General features: G+C 40.3%; 1 protein-coding gene across 5 annotated transcripts in view; it reads left to right on the forward strand.

Annotated features, from left to right (window-relative positions):
• The window catches only part of LOC125766958 (proteoglycan 4), a 141359-nt gene that overhangs the window by 35554 nt on the left and 85051 nt on the right, over positions 1-20754 (forward strand). The gene's annotated exons all lie outside the window — the stretch shown is intronic.

Raw genomic sequence — 20754 nt, forward strand, 5'->3', positions numbered from 1 at the left:
TTAAGTGACTGTGGTGTTGCCGGGCGGTATGCTCTGGATGGTGAACTATCACGGAATGGATAATTGATTTTAACGGCTGTCGAGAGCAATCAATTAGCAAGTCGTTTGCAGCCTAATCGTTTCGGCTCAGCTTCCTTCAAGGAAACTCTTCTCGGAAGTGTGTTTTTTATTCAAGAAAAAACTTATTCCGGACATGATTTTTTATGTATAAAAAAATGGTGAGGAAACTTAGAGTTATATAAAAAAGGATCAATAATTAAATCAATAATTTAAAATATTAAAACTACGAAATCCATATTCGATAAAATTAACATTAATTAAAAAAATTGGTCATTAATAAGTTATATAAAAACGAGAATCTAAATGTCAAAAGGACATAAAATAAAAATAAATTTATTTCACCAACCTTGCAATAACTTGACATACGCATGAGTGATCTAATGCCTTGTCTCCCCTTCACATGCATTGTTTTCATAAAACTTAAGAAAGCACCACCCACACCGGCCCCTTTAACCTACCGCCAGGATAGCTTAAGGGTCGAACTTGAAAAACATTTGCCGGTTGAAGGAGCGGCAAAAGAAAATCCTAACCATATGGCAGCTGTGCAAACAGCGATAAATTGTCAGCTCAAACTCTGCTCGAACGAGCGATTTCCAACCTTCGCCAGTAAACATACACACACTCACTCACGAAACAAAAGCAATGTGGAGAAAAATAAACAAACTGGTAAACGGAAAAGCTGTAATGATGAAAGAAACAAAATAAGGGAGTGAGAGAGAGAGAGAGAGAGAGAGAGAGAGAGAGTAAAAAAAAGAAAATAAAAAAGGGAAAAGTTAATGCTACACAGCGTAGGAGTGTGGAAAGAAAATTGTCGTGAAGCGATTGAAAAATCAAACAGTGCGTTTGGCTTCGGGTTGCAATTTTTGCAATGCAGTACATTTTTCTATGACATCTCTGGAAAGACGTCAAGGGTTTTTAGCTCTTTCTTTTTTTTTTCTTGCTGTACGCTCTACCCGAACGCCCATTGGGAACGTCCATGAAATGATTTTTCATCCCGCCAAAAAAAGGGATCGCTTCAGGGCTCTGGATGGCTTCTAAGCTTGCGTCACTCTTTGCGCCACCGGGAAACAAACATACAGCATGCATCCGGTCGGTCGGGTAGAACGATTGGCAAACAGATAAACCCGCGCTAAGTAGGACTTGAGCTGTCTGAAATGCATGCTACATTTAATACGAGCACCAAAACCGTACGGCCATATGCCACCGTCTGCTGGCAGTGATGGCAGTGACATTGATTATCCCATGACGGCTCGGAACGACTGGGACGGTTTGTCCTAGGTCACGGTAGCTCAACGTTCACTCCACAACATTGCGCTACTTGGAACTACTTGGTCGAAATCTACCAACGGTGAGAGAGTGTGTGTGTGTATATACATCGCATGAGTGTTTATCTTGTTGCACCGAAGTGCATTTGGTATTGGCGAACAAACTAAGTACTTCCTTCACCAAAGAGGAAAAAAGATTAAACAAAAAACGAAAAGTATCTCGCGTAGTACGAGTCAAAATCGACCACGAACGAAGAACGTTGATGCATATGGTAACATACAAAAGGGAGAAATACAGAGAGAGAGAGAGAGAGAAAGAGAGTGAACAAAAAAAAAAGCTTACCCACGATGGTTAGCGTTCGGGAATGAAACAAAATGGCAATGTCAATGTTTGAACAAAATATATGTTTTAATGGATTACCGCTCTTGCAGTTGAAGTATCCTGGACGATATGTGATGCTGGCGATTCGTGGCAGTTGCTGAACGTAGTATTTTATTTTGTTTGCTTGGGGCAAGCTCACCATGCACTCATTCTGTGCTCGCCGGTATAATGTTGTATGACGCTAAAGGAATGATGCCCTGAAGGAGTCGTTTCTGTTCCATTTTTTTTTTTAGTTGTTGTTCTCCCCCAAAATGAATGAATACATATGCGTTGAAGCTTTTTTTTTGGCCGTTCATTGCTTTTTTATCACTACCAACTCGAACAACATTTGTCTACACGCGGAGAGGTGAAAGCATTTTTGTTTGAAAGTATAATAAAAAATGTGATTTTTTTTTCGGTAACGATTTTTGTTTTTTCATCAACAGAAGAAGTGAATTTTTGCAACATCGAACGACGAGTATGCGAAGTATGTACATTAGCCGTACGACCAGAAGTATAATTTTTTTTTCAATTCTCTTTCACGGCACTGAGTAAACAGTGCCTGTGTGCTAAGTAATCGGACGTTAGACCCCAACTCCCCCCCCGGGGGAAAGAGTTGATGATCATTCCATGTTTGCATTCCGTGTTCGCATGTTAGCATAATGGAAGATTAAAACACTTTCGTCCGTTTGCAAAACATTCTCTAGTTTTTCGCGGTTTCATTCTATGGCCAAATTTTGAAATGGACGATGGTTTGAAATGGAGATATGGAAAGGGGTTACATGTTTAATGCGGGTTAAAAGCTTAGTTCGTATAAATAAGGTAAAGAATTGATGCTGGGATTGTGGAGAAAAAAAATCTTATAAAAGAAATGCTGTACGGAGATTTGCATACTTTCGGGCGTATCGATCGATTGAAACGAAAGTATGCAATCGGAGTGACATATGCTGATAAATAAAATGACAGAAAAAAGACAATTTGTTAACGCATTCAATGTCACCTGCTTAACCTTAACAAAACGCACCCATTACACACGTACCATTTGCGTGACTCTCTTACCATCCTTACATGGCTTAGCAATCATCGATACTTGTACATGATGCGGCACACGAAAGCAGCAGAATATCCTTCATCTCGTCTCGCCAATACCCGTAAACACTTCACCATCATCACCGCTGGACATGTGCCCACTGTCAGCCTTTGTTGATTTGTTGAAGCGCATCGAAACAAAGTAACTGCAGCAAAGCGACCTGTCAAAGCAGTTCCTTACCCAATGTGTAATCGCATTTCATCACGCAAATAGGGTAGAATTCTAGCTGATGGGTGCACTGCACAAACACACTTTAGCCGCCGGTCTCGATCAGCGAAAGTGATGCATTAAATCGTGTCTGTGTTTCAACGGAATACGCGTCCAACCATTCCACGCCGTCCGCGTCCACCCATCACACAGGTTGCGAAATGGCTACATCGGGATTAAACGCTAAAGTTTCCGCACTAAGGGACCGTTGCCTCGTACGGTTTTGCGATAAATAAATGATCATCAATTAATTTACATTCATTATGGCGTGTGATGCGCCGCTTTGCCGTGTGTCATTCGCGTGTGTGCTCGGTTGCGTTGGTGACACGCATAAGGTGGAGAGCTTAATGAGCCATTGCTAAATCGTACTCGGAGCAACGTAACGTCCCGGGTGGTCGTAAGGAATTAAGCCGTACTGCATGAAGGGGTGAGAAGGAAGCAACTTATGTAGCGTGTCGTAGCTGTAATGATGCGGTGTAGTGCGAATAAACTGCACAGGTTTGCGTATTGTTGAGACCGCTCCAGGAAATGGCACATCATTTGCCTGTGTTTACGAGATTCCGGACGAGGAAGAAGCTTTTCCTTGTAACTGGAAGTACACAAGGTAAGTGTCTTATGTACTGCAAGATTTATAAACGCATTAAGAAAAAACAACTAAAATTACTGAAGGTTACGATCTGTTCTAACCTTTGAACAGAAAGGTTATCCTCCAATAGCAAATATTTGCCCATAAAGAGTGTAAAATCGACTCACTGCGACAGTCAACAGTCTAGAAGTGAAAAGAAAAAAAAACTGAAATGCAAGCAAACATTTATGAATGGCGAACAATTGAACAATTTGTTGCACCATCTTGTACATGCTGTTTTACGACATAAAATTCTTGTGCAGCGTGAACTCCGTTGGATGGTGATCAGGTTCCATTTCTTCTCGGAACAAGCTACCCCGACCCCTCCCCCAATTCTTCCCTATGGTCACCTTAGATAATGCAATAACTTCCGACCGACAAACGCGGTAGGCGCATCTTCAAATGCATCCCGTAGCAAAAGATTCGCCAAGAACCGTAACCGTGCCCGGATGGCGGCGACGACGAAATATTTACGACCCGACCTGGCACGGTTGCATATAAATATCGAGTGCCTCCCGTTTCAAGTGCCTCCCGAGCGGTAAATAATAACTCTCAACGTGAGATTACGTGTAATTCGAGAAACGGAACGACACTACAAATGCAAAGACACACGGGGTTTTCGCCCCGTGACGGCATGTTGGTGTTGGCGACACTGGCCAAGGACATCCCTTTTGGAGGCAGCGCTCATCCACGGCTACAGCTGTTGGGGGTGGAATTTCGGAATGTGCACAGCAGCAGCAACAGCAGCAGCACAGGAATTAAACACTGTCGACCACCTACCCGAACGGGTAGCAAAATCCCGGTGGAAGCGGAACTTCAGACTCCTGGCTCGCAAAATAACAAGCACATTTATCAAACGGAATGCAGAGGTTGACTTGCTAAATGATGCGGCTATGAATTATTGACTCAACGGGGCGGAATGAGCAGACCTGGGAAACGGAATGACTGGGTTGTTGGGAGAGACCCACGCTCGCACCCGTACGTAGCGAGAGTAAGGACTCATGTTTAGAGATTGGAACTAGTTGGATGATTATTGCAGCAAATGGGATTTGGTTGCACTTTGACATCGTACCTCGTACCCGAGGATAAGCTTCTGCCGGTTTCGTTCTCATCGCCATCGTCAACAGTTATGGGCGATAGGATTGTGGTCGGTTTTAAATCGAAAACATGTTTACTGTTTGGAATGTGGATGGAAATATTTCTTACTCTTTTGGTACTATTTGTTGGAATAATGTACGAAATGGTTTTTGAGTAAGATTGGGCATGATTTCGAAAATCTACTTCCTCTGGGATATATTGGCTAGTATACTTAAACTTGGCTTGTTGCACGAGAGTGTATTGTTGATTTTCGATAGCTGAAAATTCTTGGGACCCTATTAACCCCCCTATTAACCCTATTAACTCAACCCTATTAACTCAATAGAATAGAAACCCTATTAACTCAATAGTGCCTGTGTATAACAGGATCTGAGTCAACTTTTAAAATAGCGTCTTGCCAAATTATTGTAATCGTAGAAATACTTCATAACATCAGGAGTATTGTAAAAACAATTAGTACACGCTGCTTACACGTTAGCTCTGCTACTTACGCTTACTCTTTTCACTGGATCTATCACAAATCATGTGTTTTTGAGTTACTATTCGTAAACTCTTGTTGAGGTCCTGTCGTTCTTAACATACCTTATTGATTGATGATCATTGCTCCGTCCCTCAAAATCCACCGCTTCTAGGATGACTCTCTCTTTAGGGGAAGTGATTTCAGAGTAGATAGGCTTGCCCATTTCCCTCAGGCTGACTTCAAAAAAGTTTTGTAACTTGTTTTTCTAGCCAAAGTCTCGTGTTGAGGGAAGTCCGGTAAAATATTTGATACTTGTGTCAGGCTGTTTAAAGGTGAGTAAAAAAAAGAAGTATTTAGCATTAGGAACACCACTTACCAGTTCTGAGTGAGGTTGGCAATCAAGTTCTGAAATTAAAAAGTGTTCATTTCTTGTATATTATTTTCTTAGAAACGAATAAACAAAAGTGTTGCAGTCAAGAAATGGATAACTTCTATGGTTAAATTAAAAAAAAATCTACATCAGTAATATAATTTTGAAAAATCAATACATTTGTTCCATTGCTTCTGAGATTTGCTTAAGAATTAAAATTTCATGAGACGTTGGTAGCACTACGAACTTACTATTTGTGTAGTATAACTTTATATGCAAATTGCAAAACGTTTTATTATTTGGAAATTTTATTTTACACATTGATAAAATCATACTCTGCTGAAACTTTGTTGATTTATACTTTTGAGTGGTTGAATATGAATATTCGTGCCATTTTTAAATTTTAAAGCATACTCCGGATTATGCTTAAAATTCATGAATAATCCTCAAAAATTAGCAGGATTTCTTTTTGTACATCACCATTTTTAGCTATGAAAAATGCCTGTTCTGCTTTTCGGACACCTTTCTTCGGTAACACTCATTAATATAGGGTTAGAGAGTACCAACACCTGTAAAAAGCTGGAACTAACATTGATTTTTTTACGTACTACGACTTGCTACTGCATGATGCAAATGCGTTAATATACGCTTGCCTCGGATGATTTTGAATAGTGGAAAAAAGTTTAATACCATGGTAGCTTTATGAGGTAGCTTCGTTCAACGTTGGTTTATGTCTATTGTTGTACCGCCGAGCATGTTTTTCTTTCGTTTTTTGGGCTCGCTGTAGTGTACAAGGTTTCAGTATTCTTTTTTTGTTGGAAATAATATTCCATCCACAACAGGGTTTCTTTGTTCTGACAAAAAAAATCAAGCATCATGAAGCTTCCTGCATGCGTATCGTTTTTCGTCCGAATCAAACGTTCCGGAAAGAGCAGAAAAATGGTCGGAAATTATCAAAAATGGCTGCTGCAATTATGACCCATCGTTTCACCGCGGAGAATGACAGGTTGGCCGGCGGTGTGCGTTTGTGCTCGATGATATTATCTTTTATCGGTTGACAGATAGCCACCAATTGACCACCAATTGCTACGCACTTATACCGAACGAATGATTTTTGTAATGCATTCCCCACCCAAACTCAACTCATTGTGGTCAGCTTATGTGGTTAGCTGTATTTTTTCCCGTGTGTATATTGCGTTGATTTCGCGGTATGATATTAAAAAAAAACAAGCTTGAGTATGTAATAATTTTCAGCATAAACCAAAGGGGGCAAATGAACCACAACAAAAAATGAACGACAAAATGTGAACCTTCATTATTACTTTCCCTCCGTGATGCTGACGTACTTCCTTCCCGATTCTCGTTTATGCCCTCCGGCGTATTTCGTTGTCGTCCAGCTGGCGTGTCCCTCTTCCTATGGTTAACGTTAAAGGAAGCATCGCGCAGCAAGAGAAAGTGGTTGAACCGGAGCAGCCCGTCGTATATAATCGTTGTACCGTCTGACTTTTACTGTAGCCAGGCGTCCAATGTTTCCTTTCCATCCCGTGCCATGACCGTGTGTTGTGCAAATTGTACCATGTTTCCCGGTCTCATGTCTCGGGTCAGGAAGTTTCCCTTACCTTCATTGGATCGATCCGAGGGTTAGTTTCATTTGGTTCGGCGTTGAGTATTCCGTCTTCTTTTCTGTGCGGCTCGTTTTTTGTTGTTGTATGCATTGCTTTGCATATTTTGTGCATAAACGCGTTGCATGGACACACCCAAGCACTACCACCGCGTATGCGTATTTCGATGAAAAGAGAAAGTTTCGCGCAGTGCTCCCAAATTTCGGTTCGCGAAACGGGAGTTCAATGTTTGGGTCAAACATATTTCGGAATACTAAACCAAAAAAAAAGAAAAACAAAGGAACCGCCAACCATGGCTGACATTTTCGCAAGGATAGTCCCTAGAGAGAGAGAGAGAGAGAGAAAAAAAAGAAAAGTTGGTTGTAAGTGTGACATTTTCGTAGCGACAAGAGTGCAGTTGAATAATCGGCCCAGAAATTAGTACGGAGTGGTTTTCGGGAGCGTTTGCGAGGGTTTTTGGGGCGATGACGCCGGTCATGATGATGATGAATTGCACAACCCTGAATTTGGCGTCGGTAACGAGCATCGGTAACATTTTTGGCATCGGTAGCATGGATCGATATGCATCTGTTGTCCCAGTCGGTACATGCATGACAAAGTGAGTTGGTGTCATTGTTTGCTCTTTTCGTTCCAATTTTAGTATTAAGCGTTACACAAGCGCTGGCGATCTTACAGCATGAGATAATATTGTTGATGTCAATATGAAAATGAAGTGTCAAAGATCAACTGTTAACAAAACGACACTTTAAGTGTGTAATGATTTTTTTTTTGTAATTCTCGTTCCAACACGTTTATTTAAGTTTTAATTTCTTTTCCATTTTTAAGAAAATAATTCTATGTATAGCGTGAGCACATGAGTGATTTGGATAGCTTAAACTGTATTCAATTACAGCAATTGTTCTTGGAAATTTGAATAAACACTCTGGTTTATAAAATTTAAAACAATTATTCATATAGATCCAATATGTCCATTGATACATATTGAAGACGCTACGGTTGAAGACGACGAAGAGACTTGAAAGATGATGCTTAAGCCCGGATTATTTCTCCGGGTCGAACATGTCCAGTACTGTTGTTTCCTTCTTGTTGAGGTATGTCCTAGTGATTCTGGCCAATACCTCAAATACCTCAAAGTTTGCTTTCACTTGATCAGACTAAGTGTTGGTCCTGATCGCATCAAATATCATACAATCGTCGGATGAGATAATACAGGTAGACGACAAACAAGCTTTAGTGTAAGTGAGTCTTATGCAGACTAAGTATAAAATAGCAAAAATATGATTAAGTGTAAAATGGGATAGGGAGATCTAGATCATTGAATTAGATCATTACAACCATCATCCAGTACAGATGTGTATTTGTGAACTATCTTCCTCTCATCTTGTCTGAAGATACATGAGATGAGAAACGATGAAAAAAGGTTTCTGATTACAAACATGTGATAAGAGCATCGTACAACTAAACATCATAAAAACCACATTCGTCAATTCAGCTAATCTATTTGGTGCTATAAAAATCAATACATTTTTACAAGTTATTTTTTTACCGTAACTTTCCTTCAAACTTCACTGCATTTCGTTATATGCAAGTAAATACACGCAGAGTCAAGTTGCACATTTTGCACGAAAAACATCAATGTTTATTTTATATTTTTTTCTTTAGTCATACGAAAAAAGTAAACAAAAAACTGCGGAAATAAATGAAATAGTTTTACAGCTAGATAAACAACAGCATGGCTATGCAATCAAAGGTGAAAACACATTTTCCCTGCAAACCGTGTGGTGTGTCGTTGGCCAAAAGCAGCTCCGTATTGCGTTATTTACTTTGCACTGTACCGTCTGTTGGCGGAAACTTGGAACACATTCTGCCGTGTAATGTGGAGCAAATTTTGCTTCACTTTCCATCCTACACTAGCGTAAAACCGTTAACGTGATTGCAGTGCGAATATTCGGCCGTAAGATTGCACTTTAATCTATTGCTGAAGCAACCGAAACGTGTCGTCGGCCAACCGCAAACCTTGGGGCAAGAGGATAAATCCTATGACGGAGATGATATCCGTGAAGGAAAGCGAATGTCGAAGGACGTACCGGCGTATGTCTAATGGGATAAAATATTTCAACGCAAAAGACAAGTAAACCAAAGTACAAACATTTCGGGGGGAAAAAGCGGATGCAATTGCATGATCGTTTGAAGTATCATTATCCTTTTTGTAGAGCTTCTTTGCTGAGTATTTTCTACCTTTTTCTGCTTGTTTTGCGTCTTTCTATTGGAATTTTCTCACCCTCACTTTTCGATTGCCGGAATGTATCAACAAGTGAAGTAAACGTTTCCAAGGAGGTTTCCATTTTCCACGTTTGCAGCATCATTGGAGTTCGTCAATATTTGCCATCGTGAAAGGATTGGGCACTTGACCGATGCTTGGTACGCCGATTGTCCGGCGAGGTGCAGCATTAAGAACACGAGCAACGATCGCTTTTACGGCCACCTGACAGCTTGACCAAACAATTAACGAGCACCACGAAGCTGGACACTGCTGCGGGTGATGTGAACAAGGTTGTCTTACAATGCGAGCAAATATGTTCTTCCAGTTAGTGTCGATCCTACGCGTTGGTCACGTGTGCTTTATGTGATGTGCTACACTTCCACCGGACACTAAAAGGACAAACGTAAACGTCATCATTCGCGCGACTATTACCGGTCATCGCAGGCAGCGTTAGGTGTTACCTTCGGGTCGCATCTGGGTGATAGTAATGTTCATTATGTTTCGGGGCACCTTTTCGTGTGAATCGGATGAAAACGTGCTAGCCTTAATGGGGACGCTAATAAAACATAATGTTCTATTACAGACCCCATTTACTGTGCGAGTTAAAGGCAGGAAACTGGGCGAGATTGGAGTTTATGTGGATGGCATTGACGGGTCGTTTGGGTTTGTGTGGACATGTGCACCGAGAATTGCATCGTTAAGGAAGCTTTCGCCTACTCTCAGCATGCATGGAAGGTGAATGGGACATAAAGCGAAGACTTACAGGAAAATCCAAGCGCTGAGGTAATGCTAATTGAGCTTGTGAGTGGGTTAATTTAACTATAAAGACAATTGTTATCATAAATAGCAATGGAACTGCTAGACGACAAACGTATTTCCAACACTTCCAATCAAATTCCACAGTAATAAGCAGAGCAGATTCCGTTGCCTGTTTCATTGAACTGATTTCAAATTAATTCAATCAGCAAGGATCGTTTGTGGTCGGACAAAGATGTAACCTCTGGGTGCTCATTAGAAATGGTCGCGAAATCCCTGGATAATGAACCACTTGCGGCGTTCGTACGCACTGAGGCGAAACCCAAATTCTTGCCGTCTGCTCGCACAGCAATCCGGATAAGCGATACCGAATTGATTCGCCTTATGAACAGGATGCTTCATCTTAAGGACACTAAGTGCGTGATTTATGGGAGGTTAATTATAATTTACTTAAGCACTCTCGACCAACTAACCATCGCAGGCTGCTGCTGCACTTTACTGTACGCTGCTGGTCGTGTAAACTATGTGTCAATGACAACAAAGGACCGAGAATGGTCAAGAATGGAATTGAAGTTAATAACCGCCATTTTGAGAGTGAATAAAAATTTGCACAAACACCGGTGCCGGTGTCCAAATCAGAAGCTTCTCGGCAGGAATCTCAGAACCGTTTGATCGCCGCTAGCAAACACATACGTTGGCTGCATTCTATTATAATAATTACACTGAAAACGGTATGACCTCTACCGAAAGCTGACTATGACACTTTGCACATTTTTAGCTGAAAAAAAAGAATCGATTAATTTTCACCAATAATGGTGAACGACTCGAATGCATCGGCAACCCATTTCGGTTTGGCACCACTTTAATGGGGAAAACGACCAAAAATCCGTTGGCACCAGACAAATTTATCGATTCACCGTGAAGTGCTTACTCCCTTGAAATTAACGTGATAATTAATGGTACCAATCCGGAGTTGGGTTTTTGCACCTTGTACACTGTGTGGGTGGGTGGGAAAGAATTGATTTGAAAACTTTCGTGATGTTAGGTAGGTTGGAAGCCGTACCAGTCGTTGCAGGGTAATTATCTAAAATCAATAACCACCGGCAATGGTGTTTGTAAATGTGTTATGTGAGTCAGAAGAACCTTACGACTATCACGCCGAGCTAATAGAAATTGCATTTTTCAATGTGCAATTTGGTTGTTGGCAGTGAAAAATGAAAGTAATTTAGTTGAAAATTACTCTTAAATATTCGAAAACGGAAAGAAAAACGGGAAGAAAATGCACTAGCAAAAACCGAAGAAACTGGAAATACGTTTGAAAAGTTAGTAAAAGAAAAGGAAAAATGGTAGAAAATGAACGAGAAGAAAAAAATTAAAAACGAGGATGTAAAACACAAAAATTAACGAGAAAGTAGCACAGCACATTAGAACAGTAGAAAAGTAAAGGAAATAAAAGGAGAAATGTATCGCAGCCAAAAATTTGTCTGAAAGTAAACAACAGAACAGCAAATTGAATTTCTGTGCGTATTTTGAAATTATAAGAAATTCATAAATTCATTTAATAAGTTCAAGACGAAAGCAAAATAAGGTTAAACATTATTTGGACCGTGGCGTCCGCAAGAGTAATGATAACTTCATTAGATGATAAAGGGGTTTGTATGAAATAAGCTAATTTATTCGGCGATTCACTTGAAGGGGGTTTTTTGTGTGTGATTTGTCTGAATTCTTGTTAAGTTGCTGCGGATTTTTATTATTTATAAGGCAACCCTTTTTTCTCTGAGTTATCGTTTTCGTGGAAGAGAAAAGAAGTTGCAAGGGGAAAGGATTGTTCAATCCTAACTAAATTAAAAGAAGCTAACTAATAACTGCGTGCTATTGAGGGTCAGGTCACCCAGCACAGCAAGCAGCAAAAAAAATATAAAGAAAGTGAAATTATGAATGTGCTTTTCTCAGGGCTGCAAGAATGTTTCATGTCCACGGCAGGAGAAAAAAGATATTACCGAATTAACCAAAAGCCATTTTGTTTGCTCTGTCCACAACCTACGTCCATTGCGATGGGATTGAGTGTGTGGGATGGGTGGGATGTTTGGTATGCTAATAAAAACCTTACCGAAGAAATAACTGACGTAAATTGAAACCGCATCACATCGCTAAACTGACAGGTTAACTTAACTGTGAGCTTACGGCAAGATTAACGACGTTACCACCGGACCACGGATCTTTCGCATTTTCTCTTAAATATAAAAAAGTGACCCGGAACGTTTGGAAAACGTGTCGGAAAGATAAATAAGCCAGTTTCCAAGACCATATTTTTATTGTACGGTTTTATGTGTTCATTAGTGTGGCGTACGGGATTTAGCCGGGTGAATAAGTCTGGTCAGCAGAATTTCTTCATTTTTTTTCTTCCAAGTTTAAAGAAGACGAGTTAATGGCTTCTGGTGCTAGGACATGATTGGGCTTTGCCTGCGAGGGTAGTAACACAGAAAAGGGATTTTATAGGGGCTTGTCTTATCAACTTAGTGGTGGGTGTTTTGCAACAATTTCCCCGGGATGCGCAACATTATAAGAAGGATTCAATTAAATGTTGCCGGGAAATTGGATCATCTTATCTCACAAAAAACAAACCCACATTGCTTTGCTGTGTGTGTATTAGCTAGATAAGAACTCTTTTAATCTATTTTAATTAATTATGTTAGGAATTTTTCGGTTTCACATCTTATCGTATAGCACATCTTCGTTCTGACAAAAAAATTACTTTAAAAAAAGTATTTCTTTCTCCTATGTACGAAGCAGCATACCGCATGGCATACATTTCCTTAAAAGGAACAACCGTCTGCGGTCGTACCGACCCATACCAAGGCAGCAAGGTTAGACTTCACTTCGATTAACTGCACTCCGTTCACTGCCCATGTCCGGTTGGACCGTTCAGCGTATGAACTTGATATCGATCGCTCATAAATCTCCCGTTACTCTTTTAACCGGATCGCGCGAAACCGTTCGCGGCCGTCGCCGGTTTCTCGTGTGCGGAACGTTCAAGTTCAATGCACCTGGAGCATTGGTTGAACCGAAGGAAGGATGCGGTTAAGAGTGCCGGTAGAGCGACGCTTACGAAGGCATTCCATGGTTTGAACGGGTTTTGATGGTATGATGAAGCAACGAAAGTGAGACAGTATTCGTATTTGGGTAGTTTATTAAATGTTTATTTAATGTTAACAATAAGATTTATTATATTTCATGACAATATTTTAATATGTCAAACATTATTTTTTTATATTGAAAAAGACAGACACAAAACAGGAATCAATATTCGGCATTTGAATTATTAATTTGTTAAGAAAAATTAACAGAAAAATGAAACGAAAAATTTAAAAAAAAATGTTTTTATCAAGTTTTTTTTCGTTAAACAATTTACACCTTGAGGAAATAGTTAACAAAACGGCCATGTTGTTTGTTTACTAAATTTTTACAGCAAATGCTTAAGCTTTTTGGTTGCAATTGTCTCTCGAGTTAAGTAATCGTGCTTTAAAACCGGTTTACTAAAACAATGCCTAATGGTTGACGATGTCAGAGGAAATTATTCTCTTTTTTTTGTAAATAATTATTAATTTACATTTTATTGCCGTTTTTAGAATTAAAAGAATGTATTAATTTCTGAAGAAAAAAATAGACAATTTATAAAAACTCAAATATAAAATCTCCTAAAGATTTTTCCCACTCACTAGGCACTCAAAAACTGGTTTCCACAGCTGCAGCGTGACTCCAACCCAAGGACCATTGCAAACGACTTCGTACAGCACGAGACCAACGGTTACGGATCTGCACTATTACGTCAAGTTTAAGGTCGATAATTCTGGTTCTGATCCGGTCCAGTCCACTAGCAACCTGTACGAGTGGATTGGCACTAGGTCGCAACGGGCTTTTCGATAAACGGTGCTATTTTATTTAGCTCTAAAGCTCCTTTAGCTAGATACCACGCGGCTCAGTGATGCGAGCTGACGTTTGGCACTTTTGTTGCACGGGCGCGCGTCAGTTACGTCACGAGCGCCTCCAAAACGGTTTGCTAGAGATTCAATTTCAGGTCAGTAAAAGGGCCAGAAACGGATCAACGCACTGCGAATGTATCACATTTTCATTTTTTCCTCCTCCTTCCTGTGTCATCCCGGTCGACACAAGCTTTCCCGCGGGTGGCCGTGTATATGGCGTTTCCTATTCGATTAACTTTGACGAGTGTGTTTGATGTGAGTGTTTGTGCATGTGTTGCTCGATAACACGTGGGCGGGGGACTGGAAAGGGGTGGGTAGGGGTTAGAAAAACCGCGTTTGGGACAAAGTCTGAAACCAGATCAACCGCAATGCAGATTGCAATTTTCATTTGCAGGCGGCTGCTACTATTCAGCGAAACGGCAGCTGAGGGTGTTTGTGCGCGATGTTGCTTTTTTTAAACTGCGCCTCATTGTTTGGTGGGAAAAAAATGAAGGAAAAAAATGGGGAAAAATAAAAAAAGCTCACTACAATAACAAAAAAAAAAACTACTTTCATTGAAGGCAAACAAAAGCACGAAGCTGGCATGCTTTTTTTTCTCTTCATTTTGTTCAATGTTCCACTTGTGCCTTACCGACCCACAGAGCAGGCAGTACGGGTGTATAAAAACATTGTCCAATGTGATCGATTTGATGTATCCGTTTTGAGGGCGTTTTTCAAACAAACCTCCCCACGCCGTTTCCACCATTTCCCTTACCGCGGTCCGTTAAAGTTTCTCCTCTTTGGAGTTGGTGCTCTTTCATCCGGCTTTCGGTGACCACTCTGACCGAGTTCTGGTGTGCGGTGCAATCCAACAAAAATGTGCTACAAAAGCACAGAAATGAATCCACGGACCTACAACCCCTTTGGTTTGCATTCGGTGGTTACGGTAAATGGTCCGGCTCAAAGTCCACCGGAATGCACTTTAAATGCAACGAAGCTTTTGCTGACGAATCTGTCGTGCGGTGATGCATTCGATGCAGTCCGTCAGCTCGTGCCAGGCAAAGTAAAATGTGACGCCAAAATGTGGTTATTTCGATGCACATTTTTGTTCCTGCACTGGTCGGACGTTGGAGTTTCCGGCAGCCGAATAGCTATCGGTTGGCTTTTGCTCCCCGCGGTACACGTACGAATAATGTCATTTTCCGGTTTCCGATTCGTGCGGTACGTGTGGATGATCTTCCTTCTATTTTTTCCTTTCGACACACGACATCTGGATGCCAGATAGGATGCAAATTATTTTTCGCAATCCAGCCGATAGCGCAAATACTTGATCGTTCTGGTTATGGAAACATTGATGGGATGGCTTTGGGACAGGACAGAAACGGCGTTATAATTATGTGGCAACTGTTACCGATTAGTTTCTCAACATTTTCAAAGATTTTTGAAACATTATCACATGTGACTAGTGTAGTTTTATGTGGATCGCTTGTAATGCTGATCATCAAGGAAGCGTCAAGCGTTTAAAAAAAACGCCTAAAAGTATGCAAATCACAGTACTGCAAACGTCACTTAACACCTATTAGCAATTCCTGGGAAGTTAAATTCATTTTAAATCGAAACACAATTAACCAATCACACCGCAAAAAAAAGATTGTCCTTTTCGATAATGTCCCGAAGCCGGATGAATTCAACGACCTTACGACCATGCACGACCACCATTACTATTCGCCGTAAATCACAATTAAACGCAAATTGATACACTGTAAAGTCGTCCCGTATAATGGTGTGATGGGTGCGCGCGAACAAAACCTTTTATCCTCGGCAGAAAAAAAAATCGAACAACACTTGCGCTCTTGGAAAGCTCAATTTTATTCATTCTTAACTCAACCATTCCGCTGATGAGCTGCCGTACTTAAAAAAAAGAATGAATGGTTAAAGGCGCGTTAACGAACGACCGGCATATTTTGCTGTTGCTTTGCTCATTTAATCGAAATCATACCACGCACCGTAATCGACATCGTATTACGGAATGGAGCGGATATTGATGCGTTCTCATCCGTTCGGATGAACCGGAAAATATGTCCTTTTTGTGGTGGATCCGATTCTGTCTGCTCCCCCACCAAAAAACCAAGGCGGTAAGCATTAAACGATCCTCATTGGCATATAAATAAGTTATTACGAGCGGCTTATCGAATTATTCGAACGAACGGTATCGTTGCCGGTTTCGCAGACTGGAAGGCGGATTACCGTTCTTGAGTGTTTGTTAGTTTACCTTGGTGCTTTTTCGTCCAGTGTCAGAATTTTGACATAAACGCACAATTTATTTTGCACCCCAAGGGGGGAAAAGGATTCCGTACTTATTAGAGCGGCACATAATGTGGGGTTTACATTAAGCAACGCGTTGTTGGCGGATTAATGCAAACAAATCGCTTCGGTGAAGCCTTATCGATTCGATTTGAAGTCTGCACGAGTACGAGGTACGCCAAACTGTAATGCCATTACTTTAAATTAAATGCCTTTTTCATCGCTTTGGCGCGGACTGGCTGGCAGAGGTCAAACGGTGATGGGGTGATGTTTTTTTTAAAGCATTTTTTAACGCTAGTGTAATGAAAGAGTTGAAGGTAACAGGAAGGAAGTGAGTGAGAAAAGTATTTACTAAATGTAGTATCGGGTACTAGGGTACTTTTCGATTCATCGTGCTTGCCTTTTGCTATAAACTTGTTCAACAAAGAGCAACAAACATTAATTATATTTATTGTATCTATTTTTTTTTCATTCATTAATATTATTGTGCACTTATTAATAGTAAAGTATTGAGTAAGGTACGTGTCGCAATTACCTTTATAATAATAATTAAAGCATTAATAAATTATTAGAAATCAGAAACAATAAGCTAAGAATGCTTACAAGTATAAACATTACTCATGAAATGTAAATAATTTTTTTCAGGATATACGGGAATATTTCCTCGAGCACAACTTTTTAGTTAAACAATTTCTATTTAAAAGGACTCTTTGAGCTTTTGATTCCAGTTTTAGATAGTAAACAAAATTCGAACGCAAAATATTTTATATTTCAATACTTTACACTAAAATATATCTTCATTTAATCGGAATAGTTCATTTATGTGCTATAGATATAATTGATACAGTTTTCAATTATTCTAGCATCCAAAATTGGCATTGTTTTACTTCTTAACTTTTAGTTATTTTAATATGCTCACTTTATACGTCTTACATATAATATGTAAACTTTATTAGTTTTGCGATCACAAAACTCTCACTGCTATTTGTGTGAACTTCATGTCACGTATCAAATTTTTACTATAATCTAAACACTTTACCCAAGATGGCACGAAAATTACGCCGTAATGATCAATTTAACAGGAAATTTTGACATTTGAGATGTCTAAGCATTATGACCAAACAATATTAAAAAAAAATTGTTCTTATTTAACAAACTTCTAGAGTTATGTTATTTGCGGTATGACAAAATTTGAAATTTTAAAATCACTCTATTGATTACTTATTATAGCGATATTAAGCAGCCATAACAGGGCTTCTTGTCCAACTTCTTGAAATCATCATTTATGTAATAGAAGATTTAAACTAAAGCTTATTAAACACATCAAAATAGTTCATTGATATAAATATTTTAGCTAAATTTTCAGCGAATCCCTTAGCACTTCACAACAAAATGGTAGATCTAACAAAAAATTGAACATTATTTAATAATCTTTCCATTAAACATTTTGCTATTCAAATTATTCCTAAGAGTTCCATCCTTCATTTTTCTGTGTAAATATTAATTTTGTTATGCATTTCTCAATTCCCAATAGAAAAATTTCTCAAAATGATTGGAAATGCTTTGAACTGACTGGTATTCAGAATCAAATCAGTAAATAATTTAAACGATTCGAGTTCGTAACGATTTCGTTAACACCGTCACACCTCATCAGGTCGCACATTTCGGTCGGCATCAACAACATTTGCACACAAACACGTTTGCACCCCCACAAAAATCGGATACCCTCGGGGAAACCAAATTCCCCACCAATCGTACTGAATATCTCCACCGAACCGCTGAATCAAAGGTGCAGCGACGATGGGTCGGGAAAGTCGACTGAGAGGGAAACTGATGAGATAACGAAATGAACTGGAAAATCCTCATCATTCAGTACTGCCCACCAACACCATCATCATCATTATCATCGACATCAGCATCGACGTTATCTGTGCGGCCTTGTGCGCGTGGTTGGTTGGTGCCGTGGTTGTACCGGTGGCCATTTGTGGTTCTGAGCAAACAGGGCCCGTTTATAGCTTGCTACCTTTGGCCGTGGTTACATGGTTTGTAGGCTTTCGGGGTCGGGGAATCGAGAACGCGCGCCCACCACCATTCGCCCATTTGTTCTGCGCTTTGTACTGACCCTAACCTCAACAGGGCAACACATTAAGGGCCCATGTCGTGTCCATCCATCTGCCGTCTGCCTCCGCCTGGTGCACACACACACACGTAATGCATATAATTATGTAAGCCTTCGCGCTGGTCAGCAAATTAAAGAGCCGCAAGTCGACCTAAAAGGCTTCCACAGGCACACACTCTTCGGACGATCGGTGCCCTCTTGACATGGGTGCGGGACCTTCTGCCCGATCGTACGATGGGTGATACGAAAGTGCGACCAGAAGTTCAATGCTGAAATTAAATCCGCACAATTTACCTTCACCCAGCAGAGGCTTACATGGTTGCACGGTTCTGTTTACCACCGTGCTTACCGAAATGAGCTTAGCGAGAAATGCGAAGACTACACCCAGAAAGACAAAAATGAAACGAATTTTGTATCATTTTCACGCCTCACACAGGGCCCCCATCGTGTCACACCGAACACGAATCACGTTCGGCATCCGTTTTGTGTTAAAAAAAAAAGATGAAGCACAACGAAACTAAAACGATCGAGCTTCGATCATTATGTTGGTAGGTAATTATATTCACTGCGACCGGCAGGTAATGTCTTCATCGTTTCGATCATTATCGGGCTACCACCACCAAGGGCCGGCTACCGTTGACCGTTGGCGAATTGTGCTTTTGTTCGTTCGTGCTTTGCTTCATTTTTTGGCGCACAAATTACTGCACCACACAAATTGTGGGCTATCAGTAGCAGTTGTGGTGCTTAAAAGAGAAGCTTTAAATACTTTATCCTCTAAATGATCATCATTTAGCGAGGTGTTTAAGTAATTCTGCTTCTGTGCTAGGGATAGTGGACATTTCGGCGGGTGGTACAGCTGAAGGGTTGGGGGCCACAAAATGGAGTCCATAATAGTGCGTTTATGTTACTGCGTGACATTGAAATAAAAATGGCATCTTTACGCTGCGCGATGAGGTTTTCCATAATGAATTCAATTACTTGTATTGAAGGGCGGAGCTGTTAAAAAAATGGCTTTGAAAGAAAACCTAGTGTACATTGTTGTAGTACAATTTTTAATATCGGCATGATAAAATACCTTAATGCGTCGTTCTCATTGTAAACAATAACAATTAAATCATTTAAAAAAATATAGTTATTTTTTTATAAAACATAAGCTACTCTTTTATTTCTCTGCATGCATTCATTGGAAAGTTTTTTTTTTTTTAAACAACTTCATCCCAAAGTGAACATATTTTCTGATGGAACGTGTCACACTGACGTTACAAAGTTTTTACTTCACGTCCAACTGTCATCGTCATTGGCAGGCCCATCCAAGCTAATGCCAAACCTCCCATGAACAGCTTGATAAGGCAATCGTGTGAATTTGATCGTAGAAAACCTCGCAAAAAAGCTGAACGTTGCAGCACTGCCCTGTGCCACGGATGTCAATCACGAACGGTATCAAACAGGCGTCCATGGGCAAAAATCAATTACCATCCCTTTCCACTTCTAACCTTCCATTCCTTTCCCTTCTCAACTGGTCAACTCGCGATAAAGTCAAACTCCGGCAAAAAAAAATACTCGATGCTGATATTGATGGTGGAATTTGTTCATGCGGCAGATCTGACCAAACGCTGCTCTCATTCGAAATCAGTCGCCTTAGACGTGTCGAACCATTTGAAGGGAGGAAAAAAAATGTTCCGAAAAGAAAAGTTTACTTTCTGATCGATCCACCACCAACCACCACCATTTGGGGTGTGGTCCATCGTTTCACTTTCATTCGACAGCTGAACGGGATCAGGTCGGGAAGATCGAGTGAAAACGATATGCAAAATTATTCCGGCAGCAGTTGATTATTAAGCGTAAGTTGGAAGTGACGGGCTGATGGGCAGCAAACCTTAAGCGAAGAAGAACGGTAAGGGGATGGAGAATGGAAACTTAGATCTCGTTATTGGTCTAAGACGATTTATGCTTTCGCGTTGGTTTTCTTTAAGACGAGAAGCTAAGGTTTCCTTTTTTTATTCCTTATCGTTCACGTTGTTCAATGGAATCGTGTTAATCGACAGCTGTCTTGGATATTTTAGAGGAAAAAATAGAAATGTGTACTGAAAATGGAACGAAATACCTTCAGGATTCGTGAGTATTGGAAAACTTTCGACCAAAAAGGAATCAAGATCGCGAACAACTGGCTGTCACAAGCGTCAGTTTTAATT

The sequence above is a fragment of the Anopheles funestus genome, chromosome 3RL (assembly GCF_943734845.2).
Source record: "Anopheles funestus chromosome 3RL, idAnoFuneDA-416_04, whole genome shotgun sequence".
In the NCBI taxonomy this organism is placed as follows: Eukaryota; Metazoa; Arthropoda; class Insecta; order Diptera; family Culicidae; genus Anopheles; species Anopheles funestus.